Source organism: Bombus pyrosoma, linkage group LG2 (assembly GCF_014825855.1).
Source record: "Bombus pyrosoma isolate SC7728 linkage group LG2, ASM1482585v1, whole genome shotgun sequence".
In the NCBI taxonomy this organism is placed as follows: Eukaryota; Metazoa; Arthropoda; class Insecta; order Hymenoptera; family Apidae; genus Bombus; species Bombus pyrosoma.
The window spans coordinates 5,458,254-5,479,236 of NC_057771.1; the positions used below are offsets into that span (position 1 = coordinate 5,458,254).

The 20,983-nt window shown below is 43.3% G+C and overlaps 1 protein-coding gene across 1 annotated transcript in view; it reads right to left on the reverse strand.

Moving 5' to 3' along the window:
* The window catches only part of LOC122577014 (cAMP-dependent protein kinase catalytic subunit 1), a 31,497-nt gene continuing 10,514 nt past the window's right edge, over window positions 1–20,983 (reverse strand). Inside the window, exon 1 of the mRNA XM_043748036.1 lies at window positions 1–20,983. This exon is cut by the window's right edge and continues 10,514 nt beyond it. The gene's annotated coding sequence lies outside the window, so the exon portion shown is untranslated.

Below are 20,983 nucleotides of genomic sequence, written 5' to 3' on the forward strand. Positions count from 1 at the left end.
AACTATTTAATTAATTTATTTGTATTTATCGTATAATCACTCGTAAGTACCAGGGATACGTAAACAATCAGCTCAAATTAGTTTAAATACAAATAGCCTAAAACACATCTTTGTTTACATACTTGATATTATATTCACAGACAGACTTAGCCACGTTTCGGTTCATGATTCGATAGTATTATCTATATTTATACATATACAATTGACCCGTATTGTCACGGATCATAGACGTCAAAGAGGCCGAATTGCAGCGAACCTCAGGTAATTCGGCGACTTCGATCCGCACTTAGATTCTTTGTTATTTCTTTCTCGTTATATTTATATATATATATATATATATATTTACTTATTTATATATTTATTTATATTTATATTCATTTAATTTATAGGTACATCCTTACGGGCGTTCATAGCTGCGAATCGAAAAGAAACAGCGAAACGTACATCGAAGCGACGATACGATACGATACGATACGATACGATACGATACGATTCAACGTTCGTCCCTTGCCACGTAATTATTGCTTTGAAAACTAGTTTAACGTTTATTGTATTCGCTAAAGGCTGGTTCAACGATCCTTTCAACGGTAGATCATGGCAACGGGTATTCGCGTATTTTGATTCTTCTAGGTTGCATTTGTTTGCGCGTCGCTAAACTGGCGATCTGAAGCTGAGATACTCGATCAACAACGTGCGATATCGGTTGCCTCTTTGTTCGTAGTTTCTAGCTGGATGCCTGGGCGAGCAAATGGTCGGTCATCGGACGATCGCAAGCATCGTTTCGTGGTTTCTTTTCGTTTCCTCTTGCGTCTGTTCCAGCAACAGCAACAGCAGCAGCAGCAGCAGTAAGTATGCGGCCCACAAAAAGGTACCTTGAGACAGGTTGACACTTAAACGATAGCTTCACGATAACGGTCGAACGATTCAGGAGTACACTAAAACGGGTACAGCATTCTTTCTTTTGTTTAAATAATCTTGAAAGATCGCGTGAGATGTCGTTTCGTGCGAGACATTTGCCTACTGGGCTCGGTGGACGATCTACTTTAACGACGAGTGACTATCTAACCAACGGTTACGTACAGATCTCCCTTCGTTTAAGTTTAAGTTACACAACGACGATACGTTTTCCTCTCGCCCCAAACACTCCAGAAAAATATATACGTATTAAGCGACTTTGGTTCCATCGTCGAGGTTCTGCAACTTCAACTTCCTCCGCCGTGTTTTACGTCTCTGGATTCGCAGCTGGCCGCGAAAACCAAAGTATTCGGTCTGCCGAGGATCAAACTCTGTCTGCGTATCCACTAAGGAAGGACCCTGTGGCGTGCGACGAATCGTACAATTAGCTGTCCGTTCTTTGAACCCACGATCGCCCATCTTAACAGCGATCTACTTGCAAAAGCGGTGGCTTCGGTCGGTTGCCTTCGAGAGATCGTTTCGTAGGAGTTGCGGCTCGAGTCGATTTAACCCTGAAACGGCGCGCGGATCCCGATAGCGCGTCATCCAAACGTACGTCCTCCAAACACCTCGTGCCTGCTTGCCAGTGGCGAGTTCGATTTCGTTCGCGAATGGACGTGAAATTTTCGAACGACCGACGACTACGATCGTTCGTCGTTCACCGAACAAGAAACGGTCAAACCGAGTCAAGCAGAAACTCAGAGCGAAAGGATCGATCCCTCTAATCGCGAGTTAAGCTCGATGACGACTCGAAACGATTCACGGGACGTACGAACGACCGGGATTAATTATTTCCAACTGGTATCGACATCGGAAAGATAACACAGCACGTATACGACACATTTAATGACAGCTGGGCCTGCTGCTAGTTTAACGAGCTTCGACGAGCGCTATTAACAAAAAGCACGCTTCAAGAGCCTGCAAACGATTGGAGCCGACAATTGGCAGGTCATCACGCATACTCGTTCCGTTCGGACGAATGCCTGAAGCATTCGAATCGCCTTCCTTTGGTCGTTACGTGCTCTGCCTACACGCGTGCCTCTCTGCACGGTGACGCGAATGGAAAAACAATTTGCCGGTTCCGCTAAACGTACACGAAAAACGCTATCGGCTACGCACGAGACAACGTTGTTAAGAGACGGTTTTTCAAATTCTGGCAGCGACGAATTAACAACCATATCGGTTCGTACACGCTTATGGATCGCGGACTTAGATACGAAGGGAAAAAACATGGAATTTCTATTTTTTCGCTGATTCTGCCATGTATACGGTATCTTGGCTCGCCGGATTACGAAATCCAGAAATATAAAACGAATTTAAAACGACATCGCTTAAAAATGGTCGTTTGGCGCACCCGTTAAAAACAAGATCCGCCGTTCCGGTGAAACGAGACACAGAGAATGTTGCCAATTTCCTCCCACTTCCATTATTTTTCGTTTGTCTAAGATCGAATTACGCGATCGGCGTACGTAACAGGCGAGCGCGCAACGATGCATCCAAGTACGTGTTAATAAAACGATTGGATATTTCTCGTTCTGACAATAATGGAAGCAGACATTTCTCATTTCGTTGCACCGTAGCGCAGTTTACAACTGGAGGAACATCGACATAGCGCGGAACGATTGTCCTTTTATTCGTATTTTCACCGATTCCTGGTAAAAAGAAACATCACGTCACGAACGATATAGTTAAACTCGCCGAACCTTGTTTTTTATTGGCAGATCGACGAACGTCGAAGTTCATGTTCCTGGATAAAATTATTTCCTAACGTTCCTCGTTCTTTCCCTTTATCCGTTTTACGTACGTTAAAATGACATGAAATTGACCGAGTGGTTCAAAACTGAAGCGAGAAAAGCCAATTAAAATCGCGTCGTAGAGAAACGTAACAATCGAATCTGCATATGTGTTCCGTGCATTTTCACGCCTTCAAGTTTCCTGCAAATGTTACAAATTTCCCGATCCATCGACCAATGTTACTGTTATTACGTATTTTCCTACAGATTGAGAAAAATGTATCTTTGTGGAATTATGCTCGATGCTATTCGGCAACGTTCAATTCTGAACCACGTATACAGTGTATCTCGAAATCCGTACAATATTTTTCCATTTTTTGATTAAAGTTTCCTAATTAAACTATGAATTTACGTATCAAATATTCACGCATAACATTTATTATTACATTTCCGCCACAATCGCTGTAAACTCGGCAAACATTGTCTCCGCTTCTCGGAACCATTTTATCCGTAAAACGTAACGACAATTACGTTTTAAATACATTTCTGATCCCTTCTTTCCATATTCTATCGCTACAAATCCGCCCGCTGTTGAGAAACGCATTAACGAAATAAACCGACTGTACATCTACGTTACAGCCGAACCTTGTTAAACAATTCGCAGTAACCCGAATGCGTACGTAAAGTTTGGTAAATTTTTTCCTAAATATATCATCGACCCCATGAACATTTTCTAAGCAGTGCGAGAATCGACGTGTTTCAAGATTTGGTGCAAAAATGTTGCGAATATAAAGTTCGTTAAAGAGCGTGATAACGTTGCGCGTGGTTTTCGCTCAAAACGGAATCAATTCGATGCAGAGCAGATACGCGACGATCCGTGTCCATAAAAGTAATAGGATTTCCGACGACTCGTGCTTACAGATGTGCAATTTTTCGTTCCAAAGAGAATGCAAGCGTTCGTCGATGTTATCCCTCAGCTTTGGCTATCCTTTGAATTTGAAACGTGTTGCTGCGCGAGGAAAATATACAACGCTTTTGCGTTACGACAAGCGAACGGATATGGGGATTGTTCGAACAGTTCGTAGCGAAGTTTCGGAAAAATGTTCGAGCACGAGCATGAATTCAACATCTCGCTATATTTCACCGAAACGTCGGATACGTATCAGAACTTAATCCTTTCTTCGCACAGAAGGCATTACGTTTGCCAAAAAAAAAAGCTATGTACGCGTTCTATAGAACATCGAGTTATCTCTATCTCTATTTTTACTTACACGCGTCACACGTAGAAATTATGCAAATATTCGTGCATATGTTTCCCTCGTGCTACGAAAAAATTAGTTTCAACGAATTTAAGACGTCGAGAAGATTAACGCTGATGGCGGAAAAACGCTATGAACTTTTCAAACAACCGAACGAAAGATCAAAGTCGCGTATAAATCGTTGCTACGATTCACCGACGTCTGTACAAGATTCAACAAAGATAAAGAAAGACGGTGTATCGATGATCGTGGCCGTATAAGCGTCGGACGAATTTACAACCCGTCACCAACGATACCCAACGAAATACTTGATCAAGCATTCGCATTTTTACGCATCGTCGAAGAAGACAAACTTATCCCCGAGGGATGGGAGGCGGGCAGATATGGTTTAACTTACTCGTCGAATTTAACTCGTTGGTCGACGCGTTCGATCGACGAGTTGGCACAGCACGCGATATACCGTACCCTCGTCGAGCACATCCGCTTGTTCTCGTGGTAATCGTAAAGTATATGCGTGGCTTATTATTCTAACTTAACGCATATGTAGAGATAAACGACGGTAAGGAACCACTTTTGTGTTGGAAATAGAAACTTGCACGATGGAGACACGCTAAAAATAACGAGAAGTACCGACTTCACACGCGACAGTAGAAACGCTGCGCGCCTCGTGTCCGAAACGAGCTATCTCGGCAAGTACGAAAATTTTCACGTCGATCGTACGCGAAGGAGCGCCACGATAGGTTCGTTAGCGAGACACGGCTATTAATAAAGATCTCCAACCGATCGCTGTTACCTATTAACGTACTTTGGACCCACGCAGCTCTAATCTCCATCTCCTACGACCTAACAGCGTAACAAGTAGACTGCGAATTAATATCGTTCGATTAACCGTTGATGGAATGGCGTAAATCTTCTTCCGTTTCAATCAGTAAACTTGTCTTCCACAGACTGTGTGCCTCGCCGTAACGTTAGAAACTATATACGCGAACCGTGAATGGTCGCGATGCTAACAAATTACACGAACCAGTAGAACCATAGTTGTTTCCTTCGCGTCGATTATACACGCGGCGAAATTAATTTCCTTTGTATCCAAGCCGATACGAAATTACGTGCCGTGTTCCCCAGCAGAGCGTATTTTCAGATTTCAACTTGTCGTTAATTGGCGCAACTTTTTCTTTCTTACGAACAGCGTACAGATATAAACCGCGTTGAAGTTTGATCGCGTTTATCCCGCCTGCGATCGATCCACCTGTGAGAAAATTCGTGATATTTCCGAGCGAAACTTTCCGGACCAGATACCGAACGGACCGTCGCCTCGGCATTCTCATCGTCTTTTTACTTTCCAATCCAACAACGATTAGGTATATTGGACGCCTAATAAACAGCTTCCTTCGAAGCATCCTCTGACGAAACGTTGCCATCGTAAAGAACGTCGATGAAAGTATAGCGGCAAGATGGTTCGATAAAAAAAAAAAAGAAACAATTTGACAACTGTCGATAAATAATTTCCGTGGGGCGTTTCCTCGTCTGCTACTTCCTCTTCGTCTTCTTCGAGGAGGAAACGGTTTTATTCGATTCTTTATTCTTCCTTCGACACGCATGAATCATCGCGTTAATATTATGCAAAAATTCGGAGATAATTCACGCGATAGCACGAGTCACCGTGACATCTGTGAACTAGACGGATCCACCATCTGACGCCCGTCAGCGAGATAACAGCCACGGAAAACGCGGCCTTTTAACCTTCCCAAGCACGATGCGCGTGAACCGATTCCCGTCCGTCTTACGAACGCCGCGTTTTTTCGGATCGGCCTGCTCTTTATTAGCCGAGTGAACGGACGCAAATATACGAAATAAGTATCGCGATCGATCGTTGTTAATCACCCAGCTGACTCACGGCGTTCTGCAACATCGCGCTTCTCGCCGAAGAAACTCGATACCGTCGCTTTCTAAGCGATAACACACTCTGTGCAATTCGCCAACGTTTTAGCCACGCGCTAACGGCCAGCAAGATTTATAGCTTTGAGATTTCCTTTATATTACTCTGCGATTTTATCGGACTTGGACAGAGGAAAATCGGATGGTTCTCTTCCGGCAAAGATATCTGGCCGTCTATAACGTCGGTTGACGTTCGGCAGGATTGTCGTGTCGTGTCGCCTAATTAGACAGTTGTACATGAAAAAAATATCGATCAAATAAAAGCGAAAATCGATGAGAAGCAAAGTATGGTTGTTCGTCGGGAGGAAATCATCTCGCTGTTGCTCCGTGGCCAAGCGAATAACGCGAATCAACGGTATTTTGCCAACGAGTTACACGGTCGCACAGAGAAATTTCCAAGCGAAGATCGGTTCGCTTGCCAAGGAATTATTATCGTAGATGGGAAGGATAAAAATAATTGGACGAAAACGAGGCGAACGTAAGTAACTATGAAGTTTTGGGTTCCGGTATGGCGAAACATCGAAGATCGGATGTTCGTTGTTACGTGCAGAGAACGAATTAACGCGAGTACGACGCAAGAACGATTGGATTTCGCGACACGAGGAAAGTCACTTGTCCGACGTTCTTTATGCTTTCGAAGCATCGGTGGACGATGTGTCGTTGCGGAAACATTACGATTGTTCGTGCACACGGGAGTGGTACGAATTTAGACGCAGCAACGATCTATAGATGAGCCAAGGTCGTGCCGCTGGCTTTTTCACAGGGAGCCACTCCTCTCGTCCGCCATTCTATTTCGAGGATTTTCTAAAATTTATCGTCCGGCACCGGCAGTCATCGTTATACCGCTCTAATACACCGACGCCGTCAATTCGAAGCTACGACACGGTAAAGCACAATGTTCATATCGTGTTGCTCCATGTACACTACCATCCATAAACATTTAGACACTGATAAATTACCGCAAACGTGGAAAATGTATTTCGAACGGAACTTTTTCGTCTGATTCTGTAGTCTCCGATCGTACGTCAGGCAGCAATGTGCGTGTAATTAGTATGGGAGTAATGTCGATCGTTCGTAATAACAGAGAAACGGTTCAAGATGAATGGAAACTGATGCTGCGTCAGTTAGGTAACTTTAAACGCGTCTGTTTAATGTTAGGACCCTAGAGCGATCGAAGTACCTGTGTGTTTTATAGTTAGATCGTAAATTCGATAATGCGGATATATTCCGTACTTTGGTTAAAATTTAGCAGGGAATGCGATCGCAATTAGAACAGGAGCAGGTAGAGAACGAATAATAGGAAAATGTTCTGCGATCGTTCTTCGAAACTGCTAACGAAAATATCAAACACTTGATCAAATTGCATCAGTTACCCAAGTACCGATGCATGGTAATGTACAGTTTCGAGTCGACTACGGTTGCAACATTACAGCTCGTAAATTTGTCCACGATAAGAATGTAGCGGGCAATTTGTAATCGTTCGAGCTCGTGCCAATAATACAGCTGCGATGAACGTACATGGTACTTTATCCTAGCAACTTTCGTGCATCAATGAGAAAAGGAATTCCGTCCTACGACTCGGATGAAAAAATTGATCGGAGGATACCGTAATCGAGGAGATTCGTCTATGTCGAAGGAAACGTGTTTTATTCGCATTATTCGCTGTTAATAATCGACCGAATTTAACCACGCAACGTTATTTCGCTTCGAAATTTCCCGACAGATTCCGTATTTTTAATATCCTCTGTCGCAACGTACGTTCGACCGAGGTAATTTTAGTCAACGAAAGCAGCAAAGAAATCGCAAACCAGTGATCTGGTACGACGTAATAAACCGAAGAGATCTGTGCAAAACTTTTGTACAAAACTCTATCGGCTTATGTAACGTAGCTTTTGCATAATCGATACATATAGCTTTATTATTCCATTTGTACGTATATAAACGAAGTAACGAAAATTTGACGTGACTTTTACGTAACTTTCAAGCTTCCGCAGTTTCATAATTTATATCTTTCCCGTAATCCATGTTCTTTTCCAAAGAACGTTTCGATGTTTCGCCAGCATCGCGGGACAGTTTTATCGTACAACGCCAGGACCAATGCCAAAGTTCTCCGATCAATTGAGAACAACCGCAATGCTGGCGAAACGTTAAAAGATTTCAAAACTACATCACCTACGGCCGCAAGTTCCTACTTTACGACTAAATACGGCGGTCGATCCGAATTCGTGTCCAAGGAATTGGACCGTTCCCGAAGGATCCGATTAACACTTTGTGGAAACCACTGTTTCGTTCCACGTATCCTGTTCAATCTCGATACCGATACAGACGACGGAAAGCCAAGACTGAGCACATCCGATATCGATAGCGTAACCGCACGACCGCAATCTACCGATGTTAGCGCGAATACGATGATCGTTGTCGATCATTGGTTGATCGCACGAGCGAATATATCCGTAAACGAACGTCCTCGGAGTATCTTTCAGAGAAATCTAGCGCCTAAAGGCTATCACGAGCGAAATTTCACGCCGCGCGATTTTTATTCCAACGTTATCGTCGTGTAGTATCGGCTAACGATAGAACGTTTAATCCCATTTCCTTTGAAATTAAAAAGGACGCGCTGCGATGAATCCTTCGCTCGTAATAAAAGTGTTCGGCCTTAACGGTTAGGGGAGAAGATGCATATAAACCGTGTAAAAGGGAAGAAACCTAGAACCGTGCACGGTTATTGAGAGTTAACGATGGCTTGGTATCTGCAGTTACTGAAAATAACGGTGTTACGTGTATTATATAAGACGATACATTTGTTCCTATTTTACGAGCGCACATGTAACTCGCAGCATTGAGCTGAAGGAAACACGCGATGGAATATAATAATTTAAAACACTTACGAACCTTGATAGATGTACGAATTCTGTTTAATTCGATAATACCGTTGTTTCGTAATTTCTTTGTCCGTGTTATTATTCGAATCTCACAATGATTAAATTCATCAATGCGTAATAAACGCGTTAGACGTATATAAACGAAAGAAAATGATAGAAATAGAAATTATTTGAAACATCGTAGCAAAGTTCTACCAAAACGACTTCCACGATTGGCAAGGAAATATTATCGCTTTTAAATGGCGGAAAAAGTACGTTTCTTACGACTCGATTTGTGCTTCGAAACTTTTCATTCCTTTTAATAAATATGTCACATTTTATTCGCACAGTACAACGTAGAGATATCGTTTGATAAAAAGAAAGAAAGAAAAGACCAATTCTATTGGACTAATTTTAATCGGAATACAGGAGACTTGTAAACTATTAACAAAAGGAATACTATAGTTAATACTCTTGAATATAATACATTCTTGCCGCAAATATTTTTCTTTAGTCGTCAAGTATCACATTTATAAGACACTAATGTAACCACACAAGTCACTTGTGTCGGATAAAAATTATTTTATCTTTAAACTGACAAACGTTTCAACGTATGCGCTTGCTTTGTATTCGTCGAAAGAAGCGTCCTCGACAATAACTTCTTCGATTACGAGATTTTAAGACGCGTAACGCCTATTATCGTTGCCGAAGCAACGCCTAACGATGTTTCGTTAGAATGAGTTCGTCGATTACAGAATCGGAAACGTCGTCGCACGATGGAACGTAATCGCACAAATAAATTCTAAACACTGCACGCACAAATTTTTCACTTTTTTCTTCCCCGCAGATAAAAAGCGCTTAAACTAAAAAGATGAAGAGAGACGTTCCGTTGCGTATTGATCGAGATAATACGATACCGTGAAAGTTCCGCCGTTGCTTGCAAAATGAAAAGCGCGCTAACAGCGTACGCGTAAAGCGTACGCGCCATTGCCAATACGAATTGCCAAATTTTGTACGTGCTTCCATGAAACGAGGGAGGAAAGACATTTCACGCAGCATCGACGAACGAAGGGTAGTAGAATAGAATAGAATAGAAAAGAAAAGAAAAGAAAAGAAAAGAAAAGGAAAAGAAAATGAAAAGCGCAACGGAGAGAGAGAGAGGGAGGATCGAAGGAATACGTGCAGCAACGATTGACTGAGAGAAATCGGTAAAAACGTAACGATGGTTTAAATTATACAATCTTTACAATAAGATTTATTTCTCTTTAAATTAATATTTACAAAAATGAGATTAGTATATTCATCAACGAAACCTCGTAACTCATCATCGAGTGCTAAGAATAAAATAATACAAGTCCGTTTCTCGAAGTGTCTAGAGTACATATACATCGTATTATAGGAATCGTAAGTCGGCTACAATTTACAAACATAAATGATCACAAGGCGAGGAAAATTCCCCGTTTTACAATACTCCTGATGCAAAATAGCCATCATATCGATCTCTTCCCCTCCCTCCTGTCCCTCCCGCCCTTAAATTTCGTTCCTCCTTTTTCATTCGAATTTTCTCTACTCGCAAGAATTTTTATCGCGTCGCCCATTATCGCGGTACACATAATTTACTTCACAAGTACGTACTTTTTGACGCAACAATATATCAACGAACAAGCTAGTACTTCCATTGTTCTTATTTTTTTTTTTTTCTTTTTTTATCTTTAGCAATCGTGGTTTTGTTTCCGACGCAGTATACCTACGTATATATGACGATCATGGTGCTTACGTTCCGTTCCATGCACGGATAAAATCTCTGCACGGCCATCGATGCGTAAGAAGGAGAGACTCGCGTCGCTATCGCTACGCGAAATCATTTTGAGCCTACTTATTATAAGAAAAAGGTACGTGGAGATTTGATTGGTGCGCCTGTGGTAAACGCGGCGAAAATAACGTTTTCTCAGCGTAAAGCGTTTTCTCGATATCTACACGAACCGGAAACGCGTGGAGCACGCGGCGTCAAAGCTGTCGCGGCAAAGATCGACAACGACGCTCGCGTGCCTCACAACGTTTTCGAATTCCGATTTCGCCTCGAAATTCGCCATCGATATTACAAGGGGATTATCGAACCGAATTTCCACTGGTCAACCATCGACAGCAATTCGAACGTCACTGGCTAATCCTACTCCTAAATACCCTAATAATAGCCCTAATTGCACGGGCCAACCGGGCGAATCTCGAAACTGTCGTGTTTAATCTGGCCAACGTTTCGAGGTTACCGACGACAAAAGTACCCGGAGAATTCACGGGCTCCGCTCTTTCGCCACACGCGACAGCGTCGAGATCGCCACGTCCAACTTCCGGCAACGACTCTCGTGAAATCGTCGATCGATCGGAAACACGCGACAAGCTCCCGTTCGACGTTGCGCCGTTGCCGTTGCCGTTGTCGTTGCCGTCGTCGTCGACAATCGATGCAGCATGATTTCCTGAATTTACCGGTCGCCACGCGCCCGGATCTCGGAAAATCGCCGTAACCGGAAACGGGCCGGCGGCGTACGCGGAATCTGCGAAATTATCGCGGACGAGCCGCGTCTAGATTCGCCGGTACAAATTTCCAAATTATCGATAACGTATCATCGGTCTGCGAATTTCCCGGCGAAGCGGGCGAACGACACTCTTTCGTACGTGTGTGTACTTTGCTCGTGACTGCGGAAAATCAATACAAGCGCGGCTATCTGCTGCCACGTTTTACCAGATTTCGCTATCGCTGTACGTTGCATCTATTTTCGGGCTAAGGCTGAACGGTCCGATTTTCCTCCTCTTTTCTTCGTCTCCCAGTTTTTACTTATTCTCCCCCCCCCCCCCGCACAACCCTCACTCACCGTTTTCTTCTAAATATTCGCTTTCGTCGCGATTAGTTTTTAACGCGCGTCGACAGAGACGGACTATGGAAAAGAATGGTCGAATCACGGAGAGGATCGGTTTTCATTTACGACGAGTAGACAAATTGCACGTTTAACAGAGAAATGCCGTAAGAGGGAAAAAAATCATGCGACTCAGCCTTGACGCGTCACGAGCCACGACTCGTGTTCGTATAGCTCTCTCCCTGTCGAACGCTCCGGACAAGTCGAAACTCGTCCAGCCTCTGGATATATTCTTTCCAACTGCATACGTATATCTCATGTACGAGGCAACATACGTAGGAAGCTAGAAAGGAGAAATTGGACGCGTGCGAGCGAGTAGACGTTCGATATGCGTGCAACGACACAACCAGATGATATTGCAGATACGAGTTAATTAATTTTCGTCGAACGTTGCCAATTAATTTTCGGCGAAACACTTAATTAACGCGAGCTGCGCGATCGAACGACGCTCGGTCCGTTCGAAAATACGACGCTGCGATTCTCAAACGACCATCATCTCTCCGATGTTACGTCTCGGCAACCGTTGGAACAACCTTGTTTCTTCGAACGTCGTTAAGAGATACTCTTTCGCAGAAATATCGTCGATCGTTAATCCTCGTACATCCCCCCTGACGTCTTCGGTAAGAGAATTTGCAAACTCGGCCGGCCGGTCGTTACATTGATTTTCGTTCTATCGATGTTTTGTCATTGTCTGCTCCGACTTAACGCCAAAGTACGAACATTAAGCGGAGGAAACGAGCGGGCGAACGGACGAGGATTAATCGAACGACTGACTTCTCGAGATATATTTTCAACGGCGTGTGACGGTAGCCGCTTTACGAGACTACGTCGTTGGATAACGCAAAAATTATCGAAGAAATTTGATCTTCTGGTTACGTCATCGTACCTATTAACGACCGAGTCGCGTATTCGGTGCACGTTATCGACGAAGAGAAAAAAGTCTGCAACGACCAATAACTGCGATCGAACGATAAGAGAAGCTGCTGTTCGTAGGTAAAAGTATCTTCCACTTTGTACACGCGTATTCCATTTTTACACAGACATAGATATTTCGGACGGTCGTTCGAATTATTTACACGACCGTGAACACTCGTTTACTTTTACCAAGAAAACACGCACAACGCCAATTATCGTCGTTCGCGTCCATCTTCGAAATTCGATTGCCAACGACGCACGACAAAAGTATCTGTCTCGTTATCGCGGGTAAATACCTCGAAGAGACATAAATTGGTACGTAATGAAATTGCCGTAGAATAAATAATATCCGTTGCCCGTTATCGAGCAACGTAAAAGGACGAACCGACGCTGTTGCCTTTGAGATTCTAGTAAATTTTTTAAGTAACTTTAATTCGCAAAACGAACATTGGTAAATTGGTAAATTGAATCGATAAGTCGCCGCTGATGAAAGAAAAGCTTATTCGGGTTGTTCGGTTACGCGGTAAGAACCGTAACGCGAAAAACTATCGTTTCTCAGCCGCTCGGTATACCGTCGTCGTAATTTCTTTTCTCTCCTGTCTTAATCCATCGTATTAATTCGTTAATTCATTCTGTACGACTCGGAAGGTGTTGGACGGTGTGTAATTCTCTCCGAGGTACGTAATTTCCTATTAGATACGCGTTACATCTATTCGAGGTTCACAAGGTTCGCTTCGATCCTTAATATCCCGTCACGACTAGAAATAGGGGCGATATAATAGAATTTTCTTCTCGTTTTAGTGTTACGTACGCTTATTTAATGTATTATATTTATATAAGTATACGTATGTATGCGTGTATTACATGTACAAGAGCATAGAAAAGTAAATTGGATGAATGCGGTGGAAGGACCGTCCTGTCCCTGCCCTGACACCTGAGATTCTCCGCTCGATGATAACGAGATTTTTCTTACAAGCAACAGCTCGTCTGCTCACGTGGAGTACCGATAAACGTTATGTTTGGTCTAAATCGATCTCACCAACCACTTCTTCTATCTATTTACGTATTTTTCAACGCACGTAATTACGTACGTAACTCGACGCGAGATTCGATAAGTTAACGTTACAAGTATTCCACGTATCAGCTAGCGAAAACGTAGTTACCTAACGCTAATTAAGAGTTGAAACGTCGACGACGTAGAACGAACTCGTAAGGACTCCGTCGAACAAATGGCTAAAAATATTGTACGCGTTAAACCGAAACCGTCTATCGAGAACAACCAGATCGTTCTTCCCTTTCCAAACAAAGAAGATCCGGAGAAAATTCAGATGAAAAATCGAACGACGATTACTTCTCCGCTTCGACGAACTGAATTAAATCTACGTTTTATATATATGTGTATATATATATGTGTGTGTGTGTGTGTGTGTGTGTGATATATATTAGGATTCTCGTCGAGAACGAGGTTCCATCAGGTTTCCCCGAGAGTCTCGATTGTCTTTGTACGCGACGTTTCCAGTTACGTGTCATTCGCAGGAAAGAGACGAGTCACCCTAAAGGACAACGAGGGAAAATATAAATAAAAGGACGAGTTTTTAATGCCACTGCGATGCAACAAGCAACTTGGAAATTTCTTATCTCGTCTTATATTTGGCTAGCAGATCTAGAACTTGGAAGGAACTTGACAAAGTTCGAACGAAACCCGAACGTTCGCAACGAATTTGTTAAATTTGATATCGGACAGACAAGAAGCTATCGATCGATTTTCCTGTCTTTCGTTTACCAATTCCGTTCAACTAAAATAGAAATTAACCAGCAAGTTTAATCGAACACACCCGCCCAAACGACAATGTCCAGACTGACCAGATACGATCTATCTCCGATCGCTATAGAAATCTCGATATCGTATAAAAGAATACGAGTCTTTGGAAAGAAAACTTGATAAATCGACGATCCACGCGTACACCGTAGTCCGTAAAATTAAGCCCGTAAAATTTTGTATCGCACGTGGATTCGTTCGAACCTTCGATCGTCGGCCTAACGAGAGATTAAGCCATTTAAGAAATATTCGGGCTAAGGAGAATCAATCTATCCTCGTCTCCGAGACAAAGAGACAAAAAAATTATCCGTTCTTTGCTCTAAATTTTTCTCGCCGCGATCCTCGCCGATAAGTTTCACTCGATCCGATCCGATCGCGAGTGATAAATACGAAGCAACGAAACGTTATATTCTCTCGCAACGAAATCGTACGAACGCGTCGTGGTGTGTACATATTTTAGTAGGAATTCTAAATACATGCGCCATGGTGAAGTACAACTTGGAGGCGGGCCTCGATGAATCATTTGGGTTCGCTTCGAGCACACAGCCTCGCAAAGTCGAAGCATTTAAGTACATGTACGTTCATCGAACTAATAGCCAGCGAACTGTACGAACGCGATTATCGCACAGCTTTCAATCGGGCGATCTTCGATTTCTCGAAATTATTTCGGAAAGATTTCGCGTAAAAAAATTATCTGTACGTAAAGAGCATTAATTAACAAAAGCGGAACGTAAGAAACGAACCGTGTCAGGGTTCACGAAGAGGCGTTACATGTTCCAACGTTTGAGGCTCGTGGTGTAATTGATTTATCGTTAAACGACTCGAGAAACTGCAAAGTGTCGATACTGGAACGCGGCAGGGCTAATATCGAATAATTACAATGTTCGTTCGCTATCGAGTGTCGCATCTGGAGGCCAGACACGAGGTCGATGCATAAAATTATAGAGACTAACGACGGCACATCGTAGCTATTGCTCGAGTTAAAGCACACAGTTAACGCTCCGACTTCGGATCGAGACGTTAGATCGGGAAATCTATTTCTACCGACCAACTATAGCTGGATAATCGTGCTCTGGGACGAAGGATAATTTTAATTCCAGTCGCAACTTCGATAACAATTTCCCGTTCTAATGCGTTTTCAGCATATTCCACGTATTAATCCATTTAGCAGTGTCGTCTGAAAGAGACTCGGCCAACTTGTTAAGTATACATGGTACTATAAATGTCGTATCTTAAACGCTTATGTTACTTCTAGTTTCGTACAAAATCATTCGCCGTGAATATTACTAGAAAAAGTTTCAAATATGCAGCGGCTGAGGAAAGATATTCGCGCGTATCGTCGAATCTATCGTGATACTTATTATATCGATCTTATCGACATCTTATATTTATTGAATTTGCTAGAATTTAGTAGTACGTTCGTACGATCGAGAAGATCTCGTATTATACGAATAAATAAAACGCAAAGCGTAATTAAAAGATGGCCTGGTTCGGATGCGCGAATACTTTTCCTAGCCACCGTATATCGAAAGGAAACATAATACTGAGCAACGCTTTGATCGTTCTAATTTAAAATGGGAATTAGGGGTATCGGTTGAATTAGGTTTGACTGCAGACGAAGAGGTAATTGAAGCTAATATAGGTAAGTTGGTATAAGTAACGAGAGTGTAAACGATACTACGAGTAAAATGTCGAAGATAAATTGAAAAATGTATTTTTCACGACGTATTCGTATCTCTTCTTAAAATACGTACGAAAGATCGTATTTAAGGAAACGGCGCGAACGTCTCGTGGTAAGTAAAAAGAGGATCAAGTCATAGAAAACTCAAACTTAACAACGACTAATTATTGGAGGTAAACGTGAATATCGCAACGACGATTCGACAAAACGATAAAATTCCGATCGCTTTCGCGTTCTACTTTCACATTCCACGCAGAAGAACAAAGACGTCGACGAGAAATATGAACCGCGTCGAACGGGCTGCCCTTCCTCGTCTCCGCATTTGGAAGGGAAGATCGACGAAGGCCGGCGAAACGGCTTCGTTCGTTGGCGACGACAAAAAAATTCTGCGGGCGGCTGAACGAACGCCTAACGAACGCAGGTAGCCTTCAGAGGTCGAGACATTGCGTACGGAAAATCAACGAACTTCACCAAGGCTGACTACTTTGCCTATGTACGAGCATAAAAGGCTCCCACCTACTTTTATTTCGCGGATAAAAACGCTCACTTTGTCTTATACACAGCAAACGCGACAACACGAAACACGTACTGGCGAACATAAGCGTACTCCGCGACAGAACGCATAAATCATGGGGAAAAAAAATTGGCCAACTGACGTTACCAAAGTTTCGTTAATTCGCCGTCGTAAACGTTATCCGATGACACGTGTCGAAAGCTAGCCGTGGCGTTCGAAAATAACAGAAATCGGATATGTCTGTTTCTGAGAAAAAAGAAAAAAAGTTTCCTCAATACGACGACGCGTCATTTCGTTGACCAACGTCGAGTTGACGTTTGTCGCTTTTGCTTTACAAAGTGTCCGTCGTTATTTCTCTAACAAGAACGCCACATACAAAATATAAAATGTCATGCATTCGCTTCAACGGTTCCTTTGCCTGATTTAACGAGACGCCTAAACGCGATACGTTATTCTCCACAGACAGCAAATTCAAATGCCGAGATCCTGGACGAACGGCAAACAGCGGGAAATAATTCGACTTTGTTAGCTCGACTTCTCGATCGTTAGGAATATCGGGGCTGATGGTAGAGACGATGGAAACGAGAGAAAGAGAAGGGGACCGTCGTACTCGCGATATCGTTCTTCCGTCGCCGATCGAACACGTCGAGAACTACGTTCCAACGAAACTATGCACTTGGCTTTGAATCGAAGTCGCCTTCCTTCCGATAGAACACCGTCCTCGCTGTTCCACTTACATCGCCATACTAATATCACGCGATACGTCAATGAAGTATTCGACGGATGGAGAACGCCGTTACAATTGCGTCGTCGAATATTCGCAATCAAAACAGTTCCTCGCACGCTTCTTGCTCGAACGTAATCTTATCTGGTCGCGCGATCGAAAATCGTTACATCTTACGAGGTCGTTAACGGTAGCGCGTTCCCGCGATATCTGCGACGGCAACACACGTGCGTCGATAAAAGTCAGAAGAGTCGAAGATCGTGTTCCGTTTAATCGACCGGCAGGTAGAAAAATATTTACACGTATCTAGAACGAGAAACGAAAGCAAATAGCTGTCTTAGATCTTGCTCTGGCAAAAATTGTCAGGCAATCCTCAAAACTGATTGGTTTTGTCCCGTTTGCGCGAGTTTACGAAAAATCGGCGAAAAAGAAACGCGACTGAATATTTTCCGAATATAATTACACGCGTATTACATCGCGCGATAATTACCAATCGACCAACCAAATATTATTTCCAAGAAAAATGATAGGATTTCCTGGTGTTTGCAAGTTCGCCCGTAAATGTTCTACGATAGCCAACACCACGTACGCTTATCTATTACGCAATCAGACAACGACGAGCTAAATAAACGCGCGATAAGCAGCGATAGGAATAGAACGGAATCGAAGAAACTGGCGAATTGAAACGCAGACGCCGTCGTTTAAAGTCGTATTTACGGATATCGACGCAACTAATACGTATCCGATTAAATCAGAATACATTTGTACATTTAAGAATTAAATGTTTTCAGATTCTACTTGCTACGTCGTATTCTATCGTTTATTACGAGGATGAAACGCGTACAAAGTGGATCTTTAAAGACGCAATAACTCGAAAACGAGCGAAACTCGGTGATAAATCCTGCGAAGCAGATGCTTTCGTAGAGCAAGAAGAAAAGAAACGCGCAACTATAGATCAGACTACTTGGAATTCACGAATGCAATTCCTTCGAAAATCCCAATCGCGATAAGAACTAAGGAAGCAGATCAAACTATTCGCCAAGGGAATTCCTGTGGACGAAGAAAAAAGAGGTCCATATTGCTACGACGCACAAACGCGTGAAAATCCCGTGAAAATCTTACGTACTTGGATTCTAGTTTTCTACGTCACACATCGGACAGAGGAACATTTCTAAAGCTGTGTTCAGATTCAACGGTAACCGTGTCATCTCATTCAGAACGCCGATGTTTCACCGTCGTATCCCACCACTTTATCAACTTGTATGCGACGTTCGTTTTGGTCGTTGGTTGCCTAATGTTTATAACGGTCGTGGAAAAAACGTCGTTCTCTCTGTATCGATCGAGTGTCGATTTAGCGCGTTATCGCACGCGATGGTGTACGTGTTTCCAAAACTAGGAGTCGCGTGATTCATCGATCAACGAAACGCCCGACACGCGCGGATGGAACCAACTGTCGATGTTTCAACCGTCATCTCCGTGTTTCACACGGTCAATGAGAAACGGGGAATGTCGATGAAACGGACCAGGACACGCGATACGAAGAAGCTTCTTCGAACGCGCTACCAATTGACACAGAGCTTACCGAAAGAAGAGTTTCCGTTCTAAGAGACACCTGGCCGATATCCTCCTAAGATTCACAAGAAACGGTGCAACATCACTCGCTGATCACACGCAACCCCCGAGTTCCGGCGGAACTCTTGGAACTTAAACTTTTTCACAACTTTTGAAACCTTCTCGACGTTGCGTCGATGCCGATCGCGTTCAATCGACGATAACTGGAATCCGATTCGATCGGAACTTACGACGCAATCTCTTCTTTCAGGCTGGTTGCATCGTCGCGTGGTCAGCTTCGACGCTTGTCCGTTCGATAGACAAAATGTCAACGAGAAGAATGAACTTGGCCAAGGGCGGAAACTGCCACCTCGACGAAGCCGACACTTCCGACGCCGGTTAACGGATTTTCAGTTTGACGAATTTCAGTCTGACGAACGAAACTACGAGCCAGCAAGGAGACGAAGTTTGTTGGCCGTGCGTGTGGAAAATTGCGGTTCCTCGAGATGTCGGCGAGAATGTCACGGGGACGTTTGGTCCCATAAACCGGGAGACGCGCAACGTAAATAACCTGGTACGCGTAACCCTTGTGCAACTAGGAAGCGGATCGGAGCCTCGCTCGCTAACGAGCGTCACTGGTATCAGCGTGAGATAACGCGGTTTATTCGCGTCGAAAGCGTCGATAGCGACTATCTACATATCAAGACGAGCGACGATAACATCCGAGAAGCAGAAACACTATCGTGAGCACAGCCACAGATGAGGAACGTCGGCTGAGAGGACCGACGATTAATTTACTACGGATAGTCCTTCTTTGCGCGCTTGATAACCTCGCTGATCGAATAAGTCGGAATTACTTCTCAAGCCGGATCAAATAATCTTGTACTTGATATAAAAGAGACACGACCCTACACTCGCAACGGTATTGCCTGGGTCGGTGGAAAGTGGATTTCATCGCGTAATTCCCGGGATAAAAGGAAATAACGTAGTTTCGAATTGCATACGGTAAAATTAGTTGGAGCTCGGAAACTCTTACGAATTTCAATTTCAAGAGATCGAAGATGAGCGACGGATCGTATCGATGCGAAAGTTTCGCCGCCTTTTCCCCTCTATCTATCTCTCTGGAACGCGTGAACGCGCTATAGATTTCTACGAATCGAGCAACTTTAATAGATTTTCAACGATAGAAGAACGTCCATAGACTTTTATTTACAAATCTATTTTCATTAAGGCGGAATTACATCGGCAGAATTTCCGATCTAATCCGGTAAAACGAACGAACGTAGAAGAGAAATTCTCTAAATGATGATGAATAAAGATTTTAATAGAGAAGAGGGTTCGATGTTTCGTCAAGTAGCAAAGTAAATTCAAGATCCGACGTAATTTTAATTTCCTTTGATCCCGCAATTACAGACCTATCGAGACGTACTGTGCGTTACGACGTGCACTGTGAATACTCCAACGAACGAAGCATAACCGTGACGCGGCAATCGCTATCCGTTACAACGCAGAATGAGTTTCGCGTCGCAGGCGAAACAACCGAAAAGAGACGAAACCTTTTTATCAGAGTCGAATCAAATAGAACCGCACTCCACGAGAGCAATTTAGGCCTCTGAGTTTTCATTTCATCGATCGTAATTGCCACGCTAGACACCACCATTGCCTTCGAATTCCTTGATTTCCATCATCTATCCGACGATGAGTACCGAGAAACGAAAGAGGCAAAACGACGCGTTCGCTTTGGAACAAAGCAGCCTGCAATTATACGCGAGAAGTATAAATGGTACAAGCGTATTTCTGCGATTCTTTGTATCACATTACGATTCCCTGTGACGCAATATCGCGGCAATCGGCCGCCAAAGACAAAATAAAATACCAGAATACCAACGAACGATGAACAACTTTCGATATTAAGCGACAAAGAGACGCGTAAATCGTTGGAAACGCGGGGCAGGAAAATTGAAGATCTGAAAAGAAGAGAAGAAAAAAGAGGGGAAAAAAAGAAAGAACGCATTTAGTTAAAGCTGGCTTCTTTCAAAGCGTTTCATTCCACAACTTCGCTCTTCGTCTTCCGATCAGAATTTCTATGCTACGAACAATCGAACGTTTTACTTCGAACAAT